Source organism: Carex rostrata, chromosome 23 (genome assembly GCF_964058835.1).
Source record: "Carex rostrata chromosome 23, lpCarRost1.2, whole genome shotgun sequence".
NCBI classification, from domain to species: domain Eukaryota; kingdom Viridiplantae; phylum Streptophyta; class Magnoliopsida; order Poales; family Cyperaceae; genus Carex; species Carex rostrata.
Genome location: NC_135940.1, coordinates 8332483 through 8354371, shown reverse-complemented (window position 1 = coordinate 8354371; position 21889 = coordinate 8332483). Strand labels below are relative to the sequence as shown.

The 21889-nt window shown below is 34.1% G+C and overlaps 2 pseudogenes; both read left to right on the top strand.

The window, feature by feature from the left end:
- Window positions 1-21889, top strand: part of LOC144574655 (polyubiquitin-like) — a 40312-nt pseudogene that overhangs the window by 12251 nt on the left and 6172 nt on the right.
- LOC144575152 (ribonuclease 3-like protein 3) lies at window positions 900-3973 on the top strand (annotated as a pseudogene).

Here is a 21889-nt window from a genome sequence, read left to right as displayed (position 1 = left end):
CCCTGTAACTTTTTTTTTACTGAAGTAGTACCATCATTGTTGTCGTTATTAATGTCATGATTGTTATTACTAACTATACATATAATTAAAGAAGAGAAGGGTTCAAATGCCTCCATTTTTTGTACCTCCATCATACCTCCATTTTTTAAAACTTAAATAATTCAAAATTTAAAAATTAAATGTCAAAATAAAACCGTTGGATGTGATCTATGTTATTTTCTCTATGTGCCCATAAAAAATTATTACATTTTGATTTTGCTTTTATGTGAATCAATAAGTTAAAAAATCAACGTCTATAAATTATCCACATTAGTATACATTTTTACAAGCTTAAGATGACAACCAAAACAAACTTGAAATGATATAATTTTTTACACGTGCATAGATAAAATGATGTAGTTCATATCCAACAATTTTATTTTGAATTTTAAGATTTGAATTTTGAGTTATTAAAATTTATAAAAGTGGAAGCATGATGGAGGCACAAAAAATGGAGGCATTTGAACCCTCCTCATTAAAGAATTGGACTGTATTCGCGAGGGTATTAGTGAGGGTGTCATCGCGGATATATACTTCTGCCAGTAATACCGATACACTCAGTAAAACATTTTTCTGTCAGTATATCTTTGCAGAAAATTACTTTTTACTTTCGCGAATACTATTCCATTATTGTACATATCATTATCATCATTATCATCATCAAACTATTCCAGCTTTAACACCAGATCATAAGTGATAACCCGAACATTCAATCGCATCAATACATAAATAGAATTCTGAAATGTTTAAACTGGCCAATTTTTAGTTTGTTATACACATGACACACCTAACTGATCGTTGCTGTAATCTTGCATGGTTTGTTTGCGAAGATAATTAAAGGACTTTGCTAAAGACACTAAAATGGGCTTTTGGACCCACCAAAAGTGCTTTCTGACATCATCGAGTCTCTTCTTGGTGCTGTATATGTTGACACCAACAAGTCCTATGAGACTGTTTGGAAGGTCTGTGTGTATGTGTCATGTTAATTTGCATGTTGAGTTTTGGGATCGAGTCAATACTACAAAATAAGTGATTGTACACGGACATAAATAGGAGAGCTACACGGATTTCCTACCGTGTGGAATGTGAGGGTTTAGAAATCTCTGAATATTTACACACGGATATTTACCCGTGTGCGATTATCAAGAGCTACACGGATTATTACATAAATAACTGTGTACAAACGCTTGCCAGCGTCGCTCTCAAAATAACCGAGCTACACGGATATTTACATAAACAGCCGTGTATGATTACTCTTTCTACGCAGACATTTAGCTAAATGTCCATGTACGATTACTCTTTCTACGCGGATATTTAGCTAAATGTCCGTGTAGCTCTCTTATTTTTTTTATATGTTTAAATACATTTCTACACGGACATTTAGCTAAATGTCCGTGTACAATTACTCTTTCTACACGGATATTTAGCTAAATGTCCGTGTAGCTCTCTTATTTTTTTTTATATGTTTAAATACCTTTCTACACGGACATTTAGCTAAATGTCCGTGTACAATTACTCTTTCTACACGGATATTTAACTAAATGTCCGTGTAGCTCTCTTATTTTTTTTTATATGTTTAAATACCTTTCTACACGGACTTTAGTTAAATGTCCGTGTAGAATTATTTTTTTTTTTTCAATTTTTTTTAATGTTTAAATACCTTTCTATACGGACTTTAGTTAAATGTCCATGTAGAATTGTTCTTTTTTTCCCATTTTTTTTTTGTGGCTAGCTTCCAATTTTGTTAGCCATTTAAAATTAGAATTCCAAAACAGAGAAACATTAAACAGAGGTCTTTTAAACTCATAATTCCAAAACTATATAACAGTATAAATAATTTATGTACACTAAATTATACAAAATTATACAAATCCATATTGAGCATTACAAAATTTAAATTGAAACTGCCTTGTCCACATACATCTGACATCGTCAATTTGCTCCTTGATGTAACACTTTTGCTTTGGTCCATACTACAATTATAATTTGGTATTAGTTAGTAACAAGAAAGGTAGAAGATTACAATTCATGCAACATATATATATACAAAGCCTTTTGTACATGCAATCTCATGTGATAAAACATAACATATACTCCTCAGGATCCAATACAATGTTTGTATAAAAGTTATATCCTTACCACTTAGTAATCACATGATCAAGCTTTGGCCCAAAATTCGTTAAGTTGGGCTCAAATTGCCAAAACTCTTGGTTATGATCTAATTTGGACCGAAATTTCATACAAACTAAGGCGTATTAGATCCAACATATCAAAAAAGGAGCTCCCATGTGATCCATGACATGATGCCTCTTGGTTAAAGGTCTCCAACATATTGCATCTCCAATAAGAATCCATTGATCAACATATATGTGCATACATAATAGGGAATAAAAATTCTCCTTTAAAATTTTCATCCAAAATTATAAGAAAATATTTATATATAAAATTAGTTGAATCTGTCTAGCTTTTATACGAACCATTGAAAATCAATTTCGTAAAAAAAAAATATTGCATCTTATATGAATTTACGATGGCTCTGATACCAAATGATAGTCTTAATAATTCATGACGTGTTTTGCAATTAAAAAAACACAAGCAATCCAGAATCTGTAAATTCAAAATAAAATAGCAAAGTAATTTAAATCTTACAGTTCTGAAGTGCAGACATCTTTAGGCGGAAGCGTTAGTACTGATCTTCAACGGTTTTTCTCAGATCTGATGATGGAGACCTTAGGCGTTTTCTTTACTTCTCACTTTCAAAAAATGGTCCACATTACCCTAATTATTTACATTATCTTAACAAATCAAGCATGCATGCATTAATTAATAATTGACCTAAATAAGCAATAATAAGCTAGTAACAGAAAAGATAAATATATATATATACATGACTAAGCTCAGCAAGATAGAGATGAGAAATACAAATTAACTTCAAAGATCTCAGATCCTAGCTCTTTGTGCACAGAAATCAGAATGACACTTCTGGAAGGAGAGAGAGAGAGAGTATTAATTGATCAAAACGGCGCTGCTAGAAGGAGGTCTTTTATATAACGAAAACCCTAGAATAACTTTTCTACACGGATTTTTTACTTAAAAATCCGTGTAGCTCTCTCAAGGCTTTCTATACTGTTATTTAAACAAAAAACCGTGTACAATTTTCACCTTTCTACACGGCTCTTTATTAAACGTCCGTGTTGCTCTCTCAAGTTTTCTACACTGCTATTTAAACAAACATCCGTGTACAATTCTTACCTTTCTACACGGTTCTTTAATAAATATCCGTGTAGCTCTCTTAAAGCTTTCTACACTGTTATTTAAATAATAATCCGTGTACAGTTCCTGATAAACGTCCGTGTAGCTCTCTCAAGGCTTTCTACACTGATTATTTAATAAACATCCGTGTAGAGATCCCACCGATATTTCGGACTTCCAAAAAATTACAATTTCTCCACGGTTTTTAGGTAAAATTATCAAATCCGTGTACAATGTGCAGTGTACAATGACCATTTTTGTAGTAGTGATGTATCAATAACTAGCTAGCTAGGCTTCTAGTCTTGCGTCCTTCATCATCGATCAGACCATGCATAATATAATACAAGTAACCCACCATCTTTCCCAGCTCTAATTGCAACTCTCTCAAAAGTGAAAACAGATATTCATAAGATTATGACAGCTAGCCTTTTATTACCATCGAAACTCTTGAGAAGCACCCTGTAACCGAGCTCCATGAGCTATGCCAGAAGCTGCACCGCGAATTGAAATTTAACAACAACTGGGCGTCTGGGCCCAGATCGAGCCACACCATAGATGTTCTCGTAGATGGAGAGCTGATTAATTGGTAGTGCAACTTATGGTCGCAAGAAGGATATCGATCTGTCACAACCGTGCGGCCAAGGTTGCATTGGATCATCTCAAAAAGTCACTAAGCAATTAATATATAGAGATCGAGTTGGAGACTTGGAGTCTGCTGCCATGCATGGCTAATAACTAAGCAAGTACTAATTAATATTGCCAGTGAATATAATAATTAATTTTCTTTCAATTTAATTAGTTGCCTTTTGAAGTATTGTTGCGATACCTCAGACATGAGTTTCATGCTACATGTAACTCATGTCTGAGTCATCCAAATATATATATTTGTATTGCTAGATTTTGTGAATAATTTATTTTCTCATGTTTTAAATTGGAAATTTCTATCGTGTACCGTTAAAGAGTTAACAACAAAGAATATATATTATGCCGTTTTAACAGGCTATTTCTCTGCAAAAAAATGGGGGAATTTCACGTATACCCCTCAAAAACTTCAAAATTACATATTTTCCCCTCTAAACTTCAAATACTCACAAATTTAATTACCCATTTTATTGTCTTTTATATTAAAACTCATTCTAAATTTATAAAATACTCATTTTACCCATTATTAAAAGCATATAAAGCCCATCAAACTCAAATTTAAATCTAAAGGGTTCCTCTACCGTTCGATCCGTGTGCATTGCATTAAGATCTGTGCATAGTGCTTCAACATGGTATATTAATTAGCATAAGTCTCTCTCTATATATAACATTGTTGTTTTACTTTATTTATTTGTTTATAAGCTTGGAAGAGGCGCTGCCAAGTGTTTCAGTGCTTTAATTTTTATTTTATTTTTTAGTTACCTCTAATTTAATTTGAGAGACCGGACATTAATATATACAAAAAAAAGCAGTGGACGTCGTTATAATATTTGCTTGTATTTGGAACTTGTGCTAGCAGCCTAGCACATAACAAAAGATCAGTGAAATTTCCAATTTATTTCTTTTCTTTTTTTGAAATACTGATAGTCGCAAACCTTTATGATTGAATTGGAAGTTTGGAACTAAATGGAATTTTTTTTTTTAAAACTAAATAAAATGGATCAAATGATTTTTTAGAAACAAAATATAATGAATCAAATGTTCCTTTAGAAACTAAATAGAATGAATCAAATGATTTCTTAGAAACTCAATAGAATGAATCAAATCATATTAATTATTTAGGAACGAGAAGAATTAACCCGGAAAACAAACTGTTGATTGAATATAAAAAATATCAAAGGTTGATTGAGTATAAAAAAAAAATACAATAATTGACTTTCGAATTAATACCAAAAATCGATTGAAGAATTTCGAAATTTAATTTAATTAATTAATCATGAAATGGCGTTAATTAGCTTTCAATTTCCGCGTAATATCCTTCTTCCACCAACCCAATTTATTAAATTTTCAAATCGAAGGCGTTATATACTTTTCTCAGTTCTATGATATATTTTAGATAGATTTCTTGGTAGCCTAGTAATTAGTTTAGAGCTTACTTGGCTTCCAAACTTGTTTTCTATAATGATATCTCACAAAATCTCTTTTTTTTTTTTTGAAAAATTGGTAGTGGCTACCAATATTAAAATTAGATGCCATTACAACAACATATTCCTACATTATTACACTATTCATACTTCTCTTCCTTACTGTGCCTGAACTCCCCTAAACAAAGAACTGTTTTTCCCACAAAACTGCCCCCACAGTGAGGCATCTTCCATACCACGATTTGCCACAATCCAAGTTGGTAGCTTTTTCCCCCGGCAAAATAACCTCGTTTCTTTGCCTCCATATAGACCAAAGGACTGCCATAAATTGAGTAGTCCAAATATGTTTGTGCTGCCCAGTTTGCTGACAATACCGTTGTCTTGATGCCACCCACGTTGATTCCACCGAGTGTCTATATTGCACCAGTACTTGCAGCTGCCTCCAAACCTGTCGTGCATTAATGCAATCAAAGAACAAATGTTGAGCTGTTTCTAATGGACACACATCACACATCGCATCTCGCAATTCATGTCCCTTATTTGCATCACTTCATGTGTCATAATACAATTTTGTAGCAGCAAATAGCTGAAAATCTTCACTTTTGACGGGGCTGCCGCAACCCACACCTCTTTGTATGGCCAAATTATCTTCCCTGCTGATGAAATCAAGTTATAGAATGAAGAGGCTGTGTACTCTCCACTTGCAGACCATTGCCAAATTAGCATATCATCATATTCTGTTAGAACCAGAATCGCTCCAGAATAAAATGAAAGAACCGGGGAATCATCAGAAACAGCATCATGGAGAGAGATGAGTTGCAATTGTGGTCTTCTTTGTCTATCCCTAATTGATCTGATAGGGTCAGACCCCCAATGATCATACCAATAGGAAATAGACTTACCACTGCCTACCTCCCATCTTGTACACCACTGAAATTGTTTTTGTATTTTGATGAGCTGCTTCCAAAAAAAATGACCCATTAACAAGCCAAATCTTAGGTCCTTTTCTGTTTGGCCTGTGTGTTCTTATAGTGGTAATGATCGAGCACCATAAGGAACCCGACTGATTTGTCTTCCACCACCATCGAAGAAGTAAAGACTCATTACGTATATGCAAATTAGGAACCCCCATACCACCAAATTTTTTTGGTGTGCAAATAATACCCCAATTAATCAGAGGCACCCCTCTTCCATCACCTTGTGATTTGCCCCAAAGAAAATTTCTACAAACACTTTCAATCCTTTTTATCACCCATTTAGGCAATGAGAAGCATGTCATTAGGTAGATAGGTATGCTACACAGTACCGAATTAATTAACTGTAACCGACCACCCTTAGAAAGCAGCTTCCCTTGCCAACCTTGAACTCTGCTCTCTATCTTCTCTATCAGGGGTAAAAAATCTGGTCTACATGGAGCTTTAATAGAGAGAGGCATGCCTAAGTAAGACATAGGCATACGGGTCTGTGAACAACCCATAACACTAGCAACAATCCAAGTTTTGTGATGGTTTAAATTTATAGGACAGAACGAGCTTTTAGCAAAATTAATTTGTAAGCCCGAAACCTTCGAAAATAATCTAAGCACCAGTTTCAAAGTAATCATAGTTGTCATGTTTGCATGAGCTACAATAGCTGTATCGTCGGCATATTGGAAAGCCATGATAGAATCAGATAACTTTGCCGAAATGGGAGTATCTAGTGTTTCATTCACACGAGTAATCATTTTCTGCAATACATCAACAGCTACTAGAAATAACATAGGCGACAAAGGATCACCTTGACGGAGCCCCTTCTTGTGATTAAAATATGCTGATGGTTCTCCATTTATAACCACTCTAGAATTCGATGTGGTTAGTAACATCTCAATCCACCGCATCCACTTACTTGGAAACCCCCTTGCATGCATGATTCGTATTAAAAATTCCCAATTAACTGTATCAAAGGCCTTTGCAAAGTCTATTTTAAAAAAAGCCACCTCCTGTCGAGCATAAGAAACATGCTGCAACACCTCTCTAACTACCACAAAGTTTTCATATATTTGCCTCCCTCTTACAAACGCTGTTTGATTGGTTGAGATTAGTTCGGGTAAAACCCGAGACAATCGCGTAGCTAACAACTTAGAAATAATTTTGGGTATTAAGCTGATAATACTTATAGGCCGAAAATCTTTTAACTCCATAGCTTCATTTTTCTTTGGTATCATGACTATATTGGCCGTGTTCAATTGCCTCAAATCAATTTTCTCATGAAAGAAATCAATTACCAGTTGCATCACCTCAGTTTTAATCTCGGTCCAATAAACCTTGGCAAATTCACTCGGTAGTCCGTCAGGCCCTGAGGCCCGATTATTGGCCAAACCAAACACTGTTTTCTCTATCTCATCTTCACTTATCGGGTCCTGCAGCACTGTTAGGTCCGGCCCCATATCATATAAGGCAGAGGGGTCAAAGCTATCTACCTGACATGTAGTGCCTAGAGTAGATTGCATGTGGTTATAGAAGAGGTGTCGGATGCATGCTAGGTCAGTAACAGATTGACCTTGAACCATCAGGGATTGCACAGTATTGGTACGCAACCTAGAAGAAGCAAAAGAGTGGAAGAACCTCGTATTATTATCACCCTCTGCAAGCCATCTACACCTTGCTCTTTGCTGCCACCGCATTTCAAGGACTGTGGAAAGGTGGTATGCTTTTTCTCGCCACATCTGTCTATGTGAAAACTCGGTCTGACTTAGCTGCCACACCTCCTCCAATTGATCTAATTGCAAAATGGCCTGCTTACTAGAATTTAGTTCCTTTTCCAAGTGAGTTTGTGATTGTAAATGCCACTGCCTCAGTTGTCGGTGGAGATTCTCAATTTTGTGAATGAAACCTTCCCCCGGTGGTTGTGAAGATTGCTGCCATACCCCTCGCACCATGTCTCCGACCTGATTGTAAGAAAACCAAAATTTTTCGAACCTGAATTGCTTGTGGCATGATTGCGGTTGTTTGCATAAGAGTAGTAGTGGAGCATGATCAGAGATGACTACTTCCAAGGCAGAGAGGACCATCGAGGGGAAATTGACTGACCACTCATGGGTTGTGAAAATTCTGTCAATTTTCGAAAAGGTCGGATCTGGCCTTTTATTGGACCAAGTAAAACTTTTGTTTCGCAATGGGACATCAATCAGAGATAAGTCCATAATTAAATCATTGAACTCACTCATCAATCCAAAGCTTCGCATATCTCCTGATCGATCAATTAACCAACGCACAAGATTGAAATCTCCGAGAAAAATCCATGGATGTGAAATATACTCAGAGAGACTTCTTAGCTCATTAATAAAATCCCTCTTCTCCTCGTCACGACTAGGGCCATAAACATTCGTGATTAGCACCATCCTCCCTGATCCAACTTGCAAGAGCAAAACTGAAATTGTGTGTGTTGTAGACCAAGATGAAATAAGATTGTAGTTCCACTTCCATGCAATTAGGCATCCCCCAGAAGTGCCTCTCGCATCAATGAAAGCACATTGTTTATTAAAGAAAGAAGGAAGAAAAGATGAAATATGAGAGCATGCCATATCATTTATTTTTGTCTCTTGTAAACAAACGATATCACATCTCGAAGACCGAATGACATTCCGGATTACTAAACATTTCTCCAAATCCCCCAAACCTCTACAATTCCAAGAAAGAATTTTAATTTTTTTGTAATTCATTGCAAAAAAATTACCCAATCAGCAGCTACTGCAGAAAATCTAGACCCGATTAATCCAGGTCGGATCCCGCCTCATATTCGGAGTCCATCTCAAAAATGAAGTCGTCCACCTCAGGATCATATCCCTCCACATGGTCATCAGGTTGTGTCTGAATTCGTTGAGCATTATCCTCCTTCAAAACATAGTGTATCGATTGACTACGTGGAGGGTAATGACCGGTGGAAGACTTCATAATGAAGGAGGATAATGCTCAACGAAGTCAGACCGGTGGAAGACTTCATAAGTTATATTGACCACGTGGAGGGTAATGAAGGAGGATAATGAAGGACTGGTATTGTAGTATTGAACTTGCAAGAAAGTCAGGTTGTGTCTGAAGTCAGACCGGTCATTTTTGAGATGGATGAAGTTAAGTACTGCTATCCGCTGACTTCATCTCTCTCCTTCTCATGTTCATGCACCACATTAATAGCTATCTCACAAAATCTCGTGTAGCTATTAATGTGGTGCATGAACATGAGAAATATTATATTAATTGTTATTAATTTATTATCTCCTTGGTTGAGGCGAGTTGCTAATTTATTATCTCCTTGGTTGTGAATGTTTCTAGTTTTGAGCTCGTCCTACCTTTCATGTTTAATTGTCATTCCGTGTTGTCAAAGCGATTAGGACTTAGGAGAGATCGCACAGGAGTGATGACGCTTACATAGATTGCGGTCATTAAATCGCACCTGTCATGTACGATCTTAGTTGTTACAAGATCATGGGTTTTGCGTATTTGATCTCGGGTTGGCCTCAAAGAGCTAGGGATCCGAATCCCAATCTGTTCTTGGCCCATAACTAGTTTGTGGAGACCTTTGATATATATATGACCCTACTAATTTGAAGAGGGCAATCAATTTTTCACTCTTCGTCAGGTTGAAGACTTCCCAAGTATGCCTAAAAGGATTTAATAATTGGAGGCTCCACAGCTGATGAATTTTTTTTATCTTTGATTGCACTGGTGTACATCGATCATTTTGTGCCCTACTGGAGGCACCATTGTTCGAGGTGACATTGGTTTTGTATTGGTACTCTCAAGTTGCTGGTGGACTTGAAGGGGAAACATATTAAGGTCAATTCTATACACTTCTGGAGTTGAGTTCTCTACTCATTTGAATATCTACACCAAAAGGGTTTGCTTAGAAGTTAAATAATTGTAAAGTGACCCCTCCTTTTTTTTTAGTTTAGTTTAAAGGTTAAACATTCAAAAATTGTTTGGGTTATATGAAGCTGTAGAGTTAATTGGAATGAAAGGTGCAAGAAGGCAGCCAAAGCGAAGCAGGAAATAGAGATCAGTATGTTCTAGAGCCTTGTTATAGTCCTAAATAGGAAATTTGTTTCAAATTAGCTGGCAATTACATATTCGATGTGCTCAAAAGAAGGGGGGTGATAGAGATTTACCACTTACTAACTAAGAATATTCAACTTAGGAATTGTTCATTCTGTCAGGGCAATTATAAACTCTGTTTCTCAACATTAATACAGAAATTATTTATTATTTTGGAAATATACATTTTCCTTTTCCAAACTTGTTTATATGGGGAGGATGAGCCAAAAGACGGCTATAATTATGACATATATATACAGGCATGTCACTACCTAAGAGAGTAATGTGAAAACCCTAATTGTGACGGCGTGAAGTAACCTATCCTAAAAAAATGACAAAAACACCCTAATTTTGACGGTTTAGATTAAACAAACTTGATCCGGAATGTATGTATGCAAAACAGCTGGAGGATATACCCTTTCCAAAACCCTAATTTGGATGGTTCAGATTTAACTATTTCCACTATGTGTATTATTTTGGAAAATTTATTTTTGAATTTGAACCATCCAAATTAGGGTTTTGGATAGGTCCTCCAGCTGTTTTGCATACATGCATTGAGCCGCATAGTGGAAATAGTTAAATCTGAACCATCCAAATTAGGGTTTTGGGTAGTCCCTCCAGCTGTTTTGCATACATGCATCTTAGATCAAGTTTTTTAATCTAAGCCGTCAAAATTAGGGCGTTTTTGTCCTTTTTCTTAGGATAGGTTACTTTTCGCCGTCAAAATTAGGGTTTTCACGGTACTCTCTTAGGCAGTGGCATGCCTGTATATATAGGTCATGATTGTAGCCGTCTTCTGGCTCATCCTCTCCATATAAACAAGTTTGGAAAAAAAAAATGAGAGAAGAATAAGAATTTCCTTTTGTGCTCTATGACCATTAGAAATGAATGCAATTGTACATGCTCAAACTAGATCTGGCCATTGTGGTATTGGAATCTGAGACTGAGGTGAGTTCTTTACGTACGTATTTATTTCTGTAAAGCCAAAGGAATTATTAAAGGAACTACTGCAAAAGTAGTTTCTTTAATATATTAGGATTTCAGATCTTTGTAAGGGTGTTTTTGTCTTTTTTTTTAGAATAGGTTATTTTCTGCCATCAAAATTAGGATTTCACATTAGTTTCTTAGGCAGTGGCATGTTTGTATATATACTTATATAGGTCGTAATTGTAGCTGTCTTTCGTGGCACTTAGGGTACTATGGCAAAAAAAGATTGTTTGATCTCAGCCGTCAAATTCGGGTCATGGGAGGGGTGTATTTGCCATTATTTTGGATAGGTTATCATCATCTGTCAAAATTAGGGTTTCAAGTTAATATCTGAGGCAGTCATAAGTAGTACATATAGAGCATAATATTAGCTGTCTTTTCGCTCATGGTACGTGCTAAAGAGGTGAAATAACTGTTTGTAGGTAAAATTAAAAATAATTGTGGCATTTACGTACTGCCGCAAATTAGTTGATTCAATTTCAAACTTTGTTGATGAATGCGTGTTTTAAATATTTGTTAAGATGTTTTGTAAATTTATGTAGAAATTTAGGGTATGACTGAAATTTCTTTTATCTCTGTTTGGTACCAATTTTTGATACCATAGTTGCATAAAACATATGGTTTCTTAATGAAATCAGTGAGGTATACCCACTATTGCTTCAAAAAAAAAAAATACTGCCGCAAATTTAGATTGCGATATTGATGGAAATAGGTTATTTTGGGTGCATATTGAATGCACACAAAAGCAATCAAATACCTCTGTTATTGTCCATCACTGTATTTTTATTGTCCACACCCAAGCAGAGCCACCACCTCCAAATCTTCCTCCTCTTCCATACCCGAACTTTTCTTTCTAACCAGACTATCTATAATACAGCTCCTCTCACAAGTTCTAATAATGACTTTTCTTTCAGAGGTGAATTTATTTATTTCTTTAAAAAGCAATGGAATTGTTTGAGGGTAAAATTAAAAAAATTGTGGCATTTACGGTGCTACCGCAAAATTAGATTACGATTAAATTGATGGAAAGAGGTTTTTTTTGGTGCATATTGAATTGTGTACAAAAGCAATCAAATTACCTCTCTTATTGTCTATCACTGTTATTTTCTTAGGATTTTTAGATCGATAGAGATATTAGTATATCCTGGTCCTCCTCCAGTCATGATATAGTGCTTGTTATGCTTGTGTATTCTAGCGGGTAGCAAGCCATTACATTTTTAATTAAGACCTGAGTTATCCATGAGTTATCCTACCAACTTTGATTTGTGTTGAAGTCCAAACAAAGGAGAACGACTAAATATCACAGCACCAACTTCTAATCTGAAATGGAATCTCAAGACCCATATCAGACTTGCTGGGACCAAAACCATTCAATAAAACACTTCCTGAAAACTTCCTTGATATTGATTTTTGGTTTCATATGTTTGCTAGAGGAATTAGAGGTAGGGCAGGTGGTATGGATGAAGTCGAGCAAGACAAGACCCCTTTGGCCAGCCATTGTCATAGCAAAATGGTGGATGTACTTACAGCCATTCAGAAAATGGAAACAGGGTAAGTGAAAGTTTCTGTGTTTTCTTTTTCTCTTCCACGTGATTATTAATTTCTAAATTTGGAAAGCGGGTTACCAAATAAAAAAATATTTAAGTGAAAGCAGGAATGATCTTTCCTTTTTAAAGTTTTCCTTTGCAGCTAATTGTCACATCTTTGGTATGTGTAAATTTATTATATGAATTAGGGGCAATTCAGGAATTAACAAAGAAAAACTTTGAGAATATAAGACAAGGCGGTGATGGCACTCAGCTTTCTCAACTGTCGATGAGTTTCCAATACTTGGCACTTTTGACCAGAAGAGGAAGCTACTTGTACCGGTATGCAGTATACTTTATTAGTTAAATTTAATTGGATCAAAAACATGTTGGCATTACATTAGTAAGGTGTCTGGTTTTGCTTAATTCAATATAACATAAAAAATGGGTGATCTATTTCTCTCTCTCTCTCTTGTGTCAGCTATGGGCGCAATTGGAATTGGGAGCGACCGTTGAAGGAAAGTTTGAATTGGTTAACAGATCCAAAGAAGAGGGGAAAGCCGATAATGGGCTGTTAGTTCGGCCAAAAGCGGTGCAGGAGCCATTAAAAGAGGAGGGAGTGAAGACAGGCAAGCAGGACCCATCGCCAGACTAAGAGAGAATAACGAATTTAACGGTCTGAAGGGCCAGCGATGCCCTCCAGTAGAGAAACTAATGGAGAAGATTGTACAATAAAGAAATCTACATTCACTGTAACATAACGACTAAATTAGTTAGAATTAGGTTGTTGAAGGTAGTATATATGTATTGTTAGATTGTGAATAATTTTTAAGTTATGTTGTTTTAAATTGGAAATTTCTATCCGTGTACTGCTAAAGAAATTTACAACAAAATAATATATTATGTATTTATGTCATTTTAATAGACCATTTTTGTCTTCACATCAATTCTCTGCATATTTTTTCCTGCCTTGTCTATTTTCTTGAATGAGAGTATTAGAAATCAAGCCAATTAACACTCTTTTCAAACTTGTATTATTACAAAAAATTTCATCTATCCGGATTCTGAACTCATGACCTTCCTTATTAGAGAACATGTGATTTTGTTACTGGGCCAAAAGCTAATTCTTTCACTGTTTTTGTATATGTTTGTGCTGCAAATGTGTCTTACCATTAATTAAAGTCATATTGTTAAATTCTTTAATTTGTTGGTTATTCCTTTCATGATTCATATATATATGCATGTAGGTCTTCAGTTGTATTTCTTACAATTGAAACATAACAAGAGTGCTCGTTTTTTTTTTTTAACAAAAGTTTACAATGCGACTGGTTATGAGGTCCCTCATCAGAAAACATATATAGCCATTATATTTATTGATGACAAATACTGTAATACTTAAACCTACTGCTCTCTTCTATCTAATTAAGCTTCTCTTGTTTTACTTGATCTTTTACCTACCAACAGTTGAAAAGTATAATCTTAGTAAAAATTGAGATTCTCTAATATTTGCCCACTTGTTCGTTTAATTAGCTAGGTTAACAATCGTTATAATATAGAATGAATCTATGGTATATATATTTAGAATTTTAGATCGATAGTACTATATCGTATGGAATGAATTTTTTTTAGGAACGATATAGAACGAATCAAATGATTTTATAGGAACGAGTATAATTTAATCCGGAAAACCAAATGTTGACATGAATATCAAAATATCAAATGTTGATTGAATATAAAAAAAAATTACAATAATTGACTTTGGAATACCATACTTTGATTGGGAATGAAGGAATACAAGAATTTCCGGATGTTATTTAATTTAATTAATTAATTGTGCGCAAATGGCGTTAGTTTACCATTTCCGTAATCTTCTCTTTCCTCAACCCAATTGATTAAATTTTGAAATCGAGGGTGTTATATACTTTTCTCAGTTCTATTATTTAGTTTTAGATGGACATGCATCTTGGTAGCCAAATTAAGCTTGCTTGGCTTCCAAACTTCTTTCTATTATTATATCTCACAAAATCTCGAGTAGCTAGCTCTAGATCATCTGTGGTGCATGAAATATATTATATCAAAGTGTTATTAATTAATGAATCTCCTTGGTTGAGGCTTGTTGGGAATTTAACCACGCAAACATGTTTCGCATAATGGTGACATAATTCAATATTAGAAAAGTAGAAGAATCAGCCTATATGGTAAATATCTAATATAGATCCACCCGTGTTATGAATTTATATTACTCACTAGATGTAACTTAGCTAAAGGGGGATGGCAGTGTAGTATTAAATATTGTCATTTCTGTGATGAATCCAAGATCGTTGATCATTTTTTTGTGACCTGCTCTTATATTTCTTTGCTTTAATCATGGATAGAGAATTACAATAACTTTCATTACAATTGTTGTACTATTTCTGACTTGTGGCTTTTTGATAACTAGATTCCGTTAAAGAATTCATTACTTGTTGAATTAATTTATGCTGCCACTTTATGATTGGTGTGGCTTACCAAAAATAAGATATGTTTCCAACACGTACCAGTCCTTAATGTTAGTTCTATAGGTTCCACTATTATAGCTTTAACTTCTTATTGGTGGAGAAAGGGGAGGTAGCACAATTGACTAGGAAAAAGTCATAGAGTTGTTGTATTCAAAGGTTGAGAGTTCGATTCCCTCTCACAACTTCGCAGCTTCTGCGAAGGTTTTTAAAAAAAAACTTCTTATTGGTATAAGGCAAGACTTAATGATTCATACTTTAAATTAACTCTCATTTTATCTATGGATACAACTTATTTGAATCATGTATGTCCTCTGATTATACTTTTGGATACAAGCACTCAGGAAAGGGGAAGCTCCATGGGGGATTCAGACGAGGACGTTTTTTTATGGTTTAGAGGGGTCAGACCTCTCTGACTATTTGTGTGATAGGGCCGAGTATGATGCTATTGATGGAACTGCCGGTCTCCTCAATGATTCTCCTAATGACGTTTCTAGTTCTATGAGTGTTGTGGTTTGAAGCGATACATCTTAATTGTTTTAGTTGACTTAGATGTTATTGATTTTGTATATTGCCTTATCTATTTCTATTTCTAATTTAGTTGTTATTTGTTTTGTATATTTTGGACTATGCTTTTGTAAGAATTCGGGCGTTTCGTAATAAAACAGGTGATATCCCCACTTTTTCAGAAAAAAAAATCCCCTATAAATTGAAGACCAAATTTTACATTTAATACACTTTTTTTGCTAATTTTTTAGATAAGTGTAAAATAAGTTAATCTAAAAATTCAGAATCATTCAAAAATAGCAATTTTATATCTATATAAAAAGATAGTAAAAAACTCCTCAAAAAATATAAAATATAGTCTTCAAGTACATTTTCATATATAGATCGTGTTTAACTGTTTAAACTTTAAAAATAAAGTTATGGTTCCATAACACTAATAATCTGTATTCTGTAATATGATAGCCTTACTCAAGTCGGAATCTATTATCTAGCATCAATGCGTCATCTGATCATCAGCACTCAGAAGGAGCTGCATGGATAGAATCACAGAAAATCCAAACCATCCCCTGCCTCTGAAAGCTCCCTCTTTTTTTTATTACAAGAAACTAACAAACTGTCATTGTGATTATGTGAACAAATAATGGTAAATCAAGGAGTTCTTCTATAAATTGTACTGAATTATCTCTCCTCTCCGAAACCCACAATCTGTGTAAATCGCTTTTATCTAAAATCTTCTCACGCGGAAAAGGTATGGGAGAAATAGAACCTCTTTATTGAATTATTCTTTTCTTAATTTAACGATAAGTTTTCTTATTTTTGGACATCTTGGATCCCCAGAGATTAAAGTTTACTTTAATAATGCACAATAATCTCATCGAGTAGAAACTATAATCTGCATTTTCTCCGTTTTTCTCCTCTCTTTTTTCCCCAAACATAAACTAAATTTTGCGATTAGTTTGTCTAATACTTCTCTAGCAATCAATATGTATGTTCAAATCTAGTTTTATTATAATAAATATATATATTCTTCTTTTAAAAGATATGTTTACTTATATTACACAGGACAAGATGCAGATCTTTGTGAAAACTCTAACGGGAAAGACGATCAGAGTAGCGACACAATCGACAATGTGAAAGCTAAGATTCAGAACAATGAAGAGATCCCACCTGACCAACAACGCCTCATATTTACCGGGAAGCAACTCGAGAGTGGAAGGACCTTGGCCGATTACAACATACAAAAGGAGTCGACGTTGCATCTGGTGTTGTGGCTGAGAGGCGGCTATATCTACGACAAGGAACTCGTGTATCTTGCAAATAAGCAAAATGTAAGAATGATATGCCGCAAGTGTTACGGACGCCTCGCGCCGAATGCCACCAATTGCCGAAGGAAGAAATGCGGTGGCAACAATGATCTGAGAAGAAATTAAGCATGTTAAAACTTATCGGTCTCCAAGTAATAAGAAAAATCTAAAATGGTCCAAGGATGAGATAAATGGAAAGGCAAGAATCTTAATATATTAAGCACATAGATGTCATGATCTGCCAACAGTTGAATATCAGCCCTCCAATCAAATTGTTTGACTTCTTTTGATTCTGTTCATCTTTTTTTTTTTTTATGTTTTTATAAGTATAGAAGTCTAAATTTATTTAAATACGTACTCGCCACAAGTCTTAGTCTACCTTCTTTTGATCCTGATTTCTTTTCATTTTTTTTTAAATGTCATTTTAAGGAATTTTGGGATTGATTGATAATTGATTGTTCATGTTTTTATTTCTTTTCTTTTTTTATATGTTATTTGTTCTATTTTCTATCTAAATGCAAATAAATGGTAGGAAGAGTATGATAACTCTTATAAAAATAACAAGAGACATATTATGACAATAGAATGTATCATAATATGACAATAACAAATAATACAACTTATTTGATGATATTTTTTTCCTCTTGTTTTCCTGTTAAGCAACATAACAAACAAATATTTGCACCAGTAAAAAAAAGCTCATAAGTGTATGTAATTAAAGAATGACTTTTACATTTGTATAAGAATATGTTGGTTTATTTTTTTATTGTTCAATAATTATTCTTTTTATTGATCTATTTATTATGAAATTATGTTATTTTGTATGAGATTTTCTTATTTTCTTATAATACGTTTCTGTTGAAAGGAACACGATACTAGTTTAATAATTAAAACCGAAAGAATATACATGCTTAATTACTGTATATTTTAGCAATAATGAACATGTTACTTCTTATGTTACTTTAGTATCAGGCTTTGTTGTAGTCTCCTAGGGCTGTCAAAAAAGCTCGTGGCTCGCCTCTAGCTCGCTCGGTAGTGGACCGAGCTGTTAACGAGCCAGCTCGGCTCAGGCTCGGGTCAAAATAAACGAGCTGAGCCAAAGGTCAGCTTGGACTGGGCCAGCTCGGCTCGTTAAACTACAGTGGATTTAGGGTTTAGTCCCGTATAATTTTAAGTCCAGTTCCATTTTCAAAGGTGCAATTATGCAAAATTAATGTATTTTCGGTTTGGGAAGAAATAATATGGGCTTTAGTTGCTTGAAGATGTACCTGCTGGACAATTTCTTAAATTTTTTGAATGAGATTTCTTATTTTTTTTATTTTTGAATTTGTATAATAAAGTCCAGCTTGTCAGCTCGCGAGCTAGCTCGGGCTGGCTTATCACAAGCTGAGCCAGAGATTTTGGCTTAGGTGACCTAGGTCTAGCTCGCTCGGGCCAAAATAAACGAGCCGAGCTAAGGCCCAGCTCGGCTCGAGCCAGCTCGTTTACAGCCCTATAGTCTCCTCATTGAATTTGGATGAATGAGTTATTTTTATGTTTTTAAATTTCTTGTTATTGGTCTACTTTTTAATTATTAAATTTGATTTAGTACAATTAAATATGAGTCGTGAGTTTTAACTTTATACGAATCTCAAAACAGACCCCTGTGTTTAAATAGGCACCGAATTTCAATTACTTTGGCTGAGATTTAATGAGAGCTCATTTTACTTGATCAGATATCTGCATGGGAGTATACGGATCCTGCGACCATATAGGTGAACCCAAGTACTATGAGGACTTGTTCGGCAAAATAGAAATTTTGTGGGCATAGGAATTTTAATATGGAAATGAAAATTTCAATTTGTCAAAATCAAAGTCATTTAATCCATGAAAAATTTAAGAATATTGGTGTTCGGCAAATGCATGGAAAAATTGTTATGAAGTTTTATTTAATTGAAATTTCTTGTACTTTTAAATTTTATTTTGTTTAATTATTTTAATTTTTGTGTTTTATTAATTATTATTGTACTATTGTAATGCTATTTGAAGTTATTTTTAGTTTTGTGTTTCAATTCTTGTATTAATGTATTTTAAACTATTAGCTTAATCACAATTTAAGAAATTGTGAAAATTATTTGGCTCTTTTATTTATTTTTTTTGGTCTAAGAGCATCTACATCCCTGAAACTATTAGAGTTTCTAATCCAGTTTCAGGGATGTGGGAGAGTTTATTATTTAGAAACTATGCAGGAAAGTTTCTTATTAAGAAACTGTTTATAAACTCTATGTTGGTCAAATGATTGGCTCAAATTATTTCTCTTTTTTAATTTGTTGCTGACGTGGCTTAATAGAAACTCTAAAATGAGTTTCAGGAATGTGAGAGTTAGAAACTTTAAAGACCATAATTTCTAAAAAATAGTTAACAGTTATTTAGAAATCCTTTTGAGTTTTAGGAATGTAGATGCTCTAAGAATCTAATTGGACTCTCAATTGAGACATAAATTAATGCCCAAATGATATTAGCTGATACAAAATTGATTTAAATTGAGGCTTTGTTTACATAATTGTGCTCGGCTGGGGCTTAGAATTTTGATTAAATTTGTTTCTTAAACAATGGTTCAATGGTAAATTTAATAAAATTAATGACGCAACTTAGCAACTCCACCAATTGATAAAAAAATCAGACTTCTGACCTAATTTTTTTTTTCCATGGGTATTCACCATTGAAAAAAAAAAAAAAACTTTTTGAGAATTGAATTAGAAAATATAACTATATGCCGAACACCCTAAAAAAAATGCCCACAAATATATTTTATCCTTGAAAATCCATGGAAACCTCATGTACCGAACAGACCCTGAATTTATAGTGAGGGCGGTCTAATGGACATCAAACCAAATTCAGTTTGATGTTATGTCGAATCTGTCTGATCAACATTAAGATTCATAGGTACTTAATCTTGCATGAATCTTAAAATTTGCCGCACAAAATATATGCATGTAATTAAAGACAGTTTATCTTGCCGAGCATCGGACTGAATTTACTGTCCTTGATTCCTACTTCGATATACTTAAACAACAAATTAATTATATATGCTCAGCATTTTGACTATCAGAAATTCGGAATAATCGGTTTCAAAAAAAAAATAGTGTTGGATTTTAGAGTTTTTTATCAAAATAATCAATTCGAACAATAAATAAGAAAGGAGAAGAAAATAACGGTAGAAAAAAAGGATAATAAATTTCATTCATAATTTACAAGTTTATGGAAGCGGAACACCTGCCTTCAGAGGTGCAGGAAATTTTTATTCCTAGAGCCACTGCCGGGTAGGATCGGAATCACTTTTAACATTTAAATATTTGATTTCGAGCCCACTTCGGACCCACCGCAGTGACTCTAGGAGCAGGAATTTCCTACACCCTGGTGCAGGAGATTCGGTCTCCAACTTTACCAAAGTTCCTCAAAATATCACAAAATATTATTATCCAATACAACCTCATATATTACACAATATTACCAACACTGTTCTTCAAGTTAACTGTTAACTGTTTTTTAGAAATTAAGGTCTACATCTCTGTAACTCAAATGAGTTTCTAAATAACTGTTAATTGCTTTTTAGAAATTAAGGTCTCTAAAGTTTCTAATTCTCACATCTCTAAAATTAATTTTAGAATTTATATTAAGCCACGTCAGCAACAAATTAAGAAAGAGAATTAATTTGAGTCAATCATTTGGCCAATATGGAGTTTATAAATAGTTTTTTAATAAGAAACTTTACTGCATAGTTTCTAAATAAGAAATTCTCTCACATCTCTGAAATTGGATTAAAAACTGCAACATAATATTAGAAACTCTAGATGCTCTTCGATCATAAGCACATAACCTTCGAAAAAAGTTAAAGAGCATGAGTATAGTGTTGACTTTTAGGTGCTGATTTTGAAAAGTTTTAGGATAATCGAACGGTATTTCTCTTACACTAAATCACAGAGAACTAGGGGTGTAAACGGATTGGATATTATCCGATTTCGGTCGGATTCGAATTCAGAAAATTACCTAAATTATCTGATCCGTATATATATTCGACACTATCCGTATCCGAAAAATTATGACGAATAAGGATACAGTAAGACATTTAACTATCCGTATCCAACTGTTTATATTTTTTAACCACAACAAATGTGTTATATGTTCTTAAATTGATTTATTAAATTGCATATTATACCCAATAATTTTTTAAATTGCATATAGATATATATATTTTGATGAACAATATAACACTATGACATAATTAGTGATTAATATTTTAATAATACAATATATATTTTGTAACCAAGAAGTTAATTATGAAAAATATCCGTATCCGTCTGATATCCGATCCGTATCCGAGACTATCCGCATCCATATCCGTATCCGAAAAATTATAACGGATACGAATACGGTAAGACCACTATCCGATCCGTATCCGACCGTTTACACCCCTACATTGAACACATCTACTTTTTAATTTTTAAATCTTGAAAAGTTTCAATCAATTACGGTGATCGCTAATTATTATTATGATAAAGTATCGAATTAAGATGAAGATGTGGGGGCGAAAAGGGGAGGGGTGTTGGGTCCGGATCTCCTAAATTAACTCAATTTTTGGGTTTTGGATCGAGATCGTCCGATTCA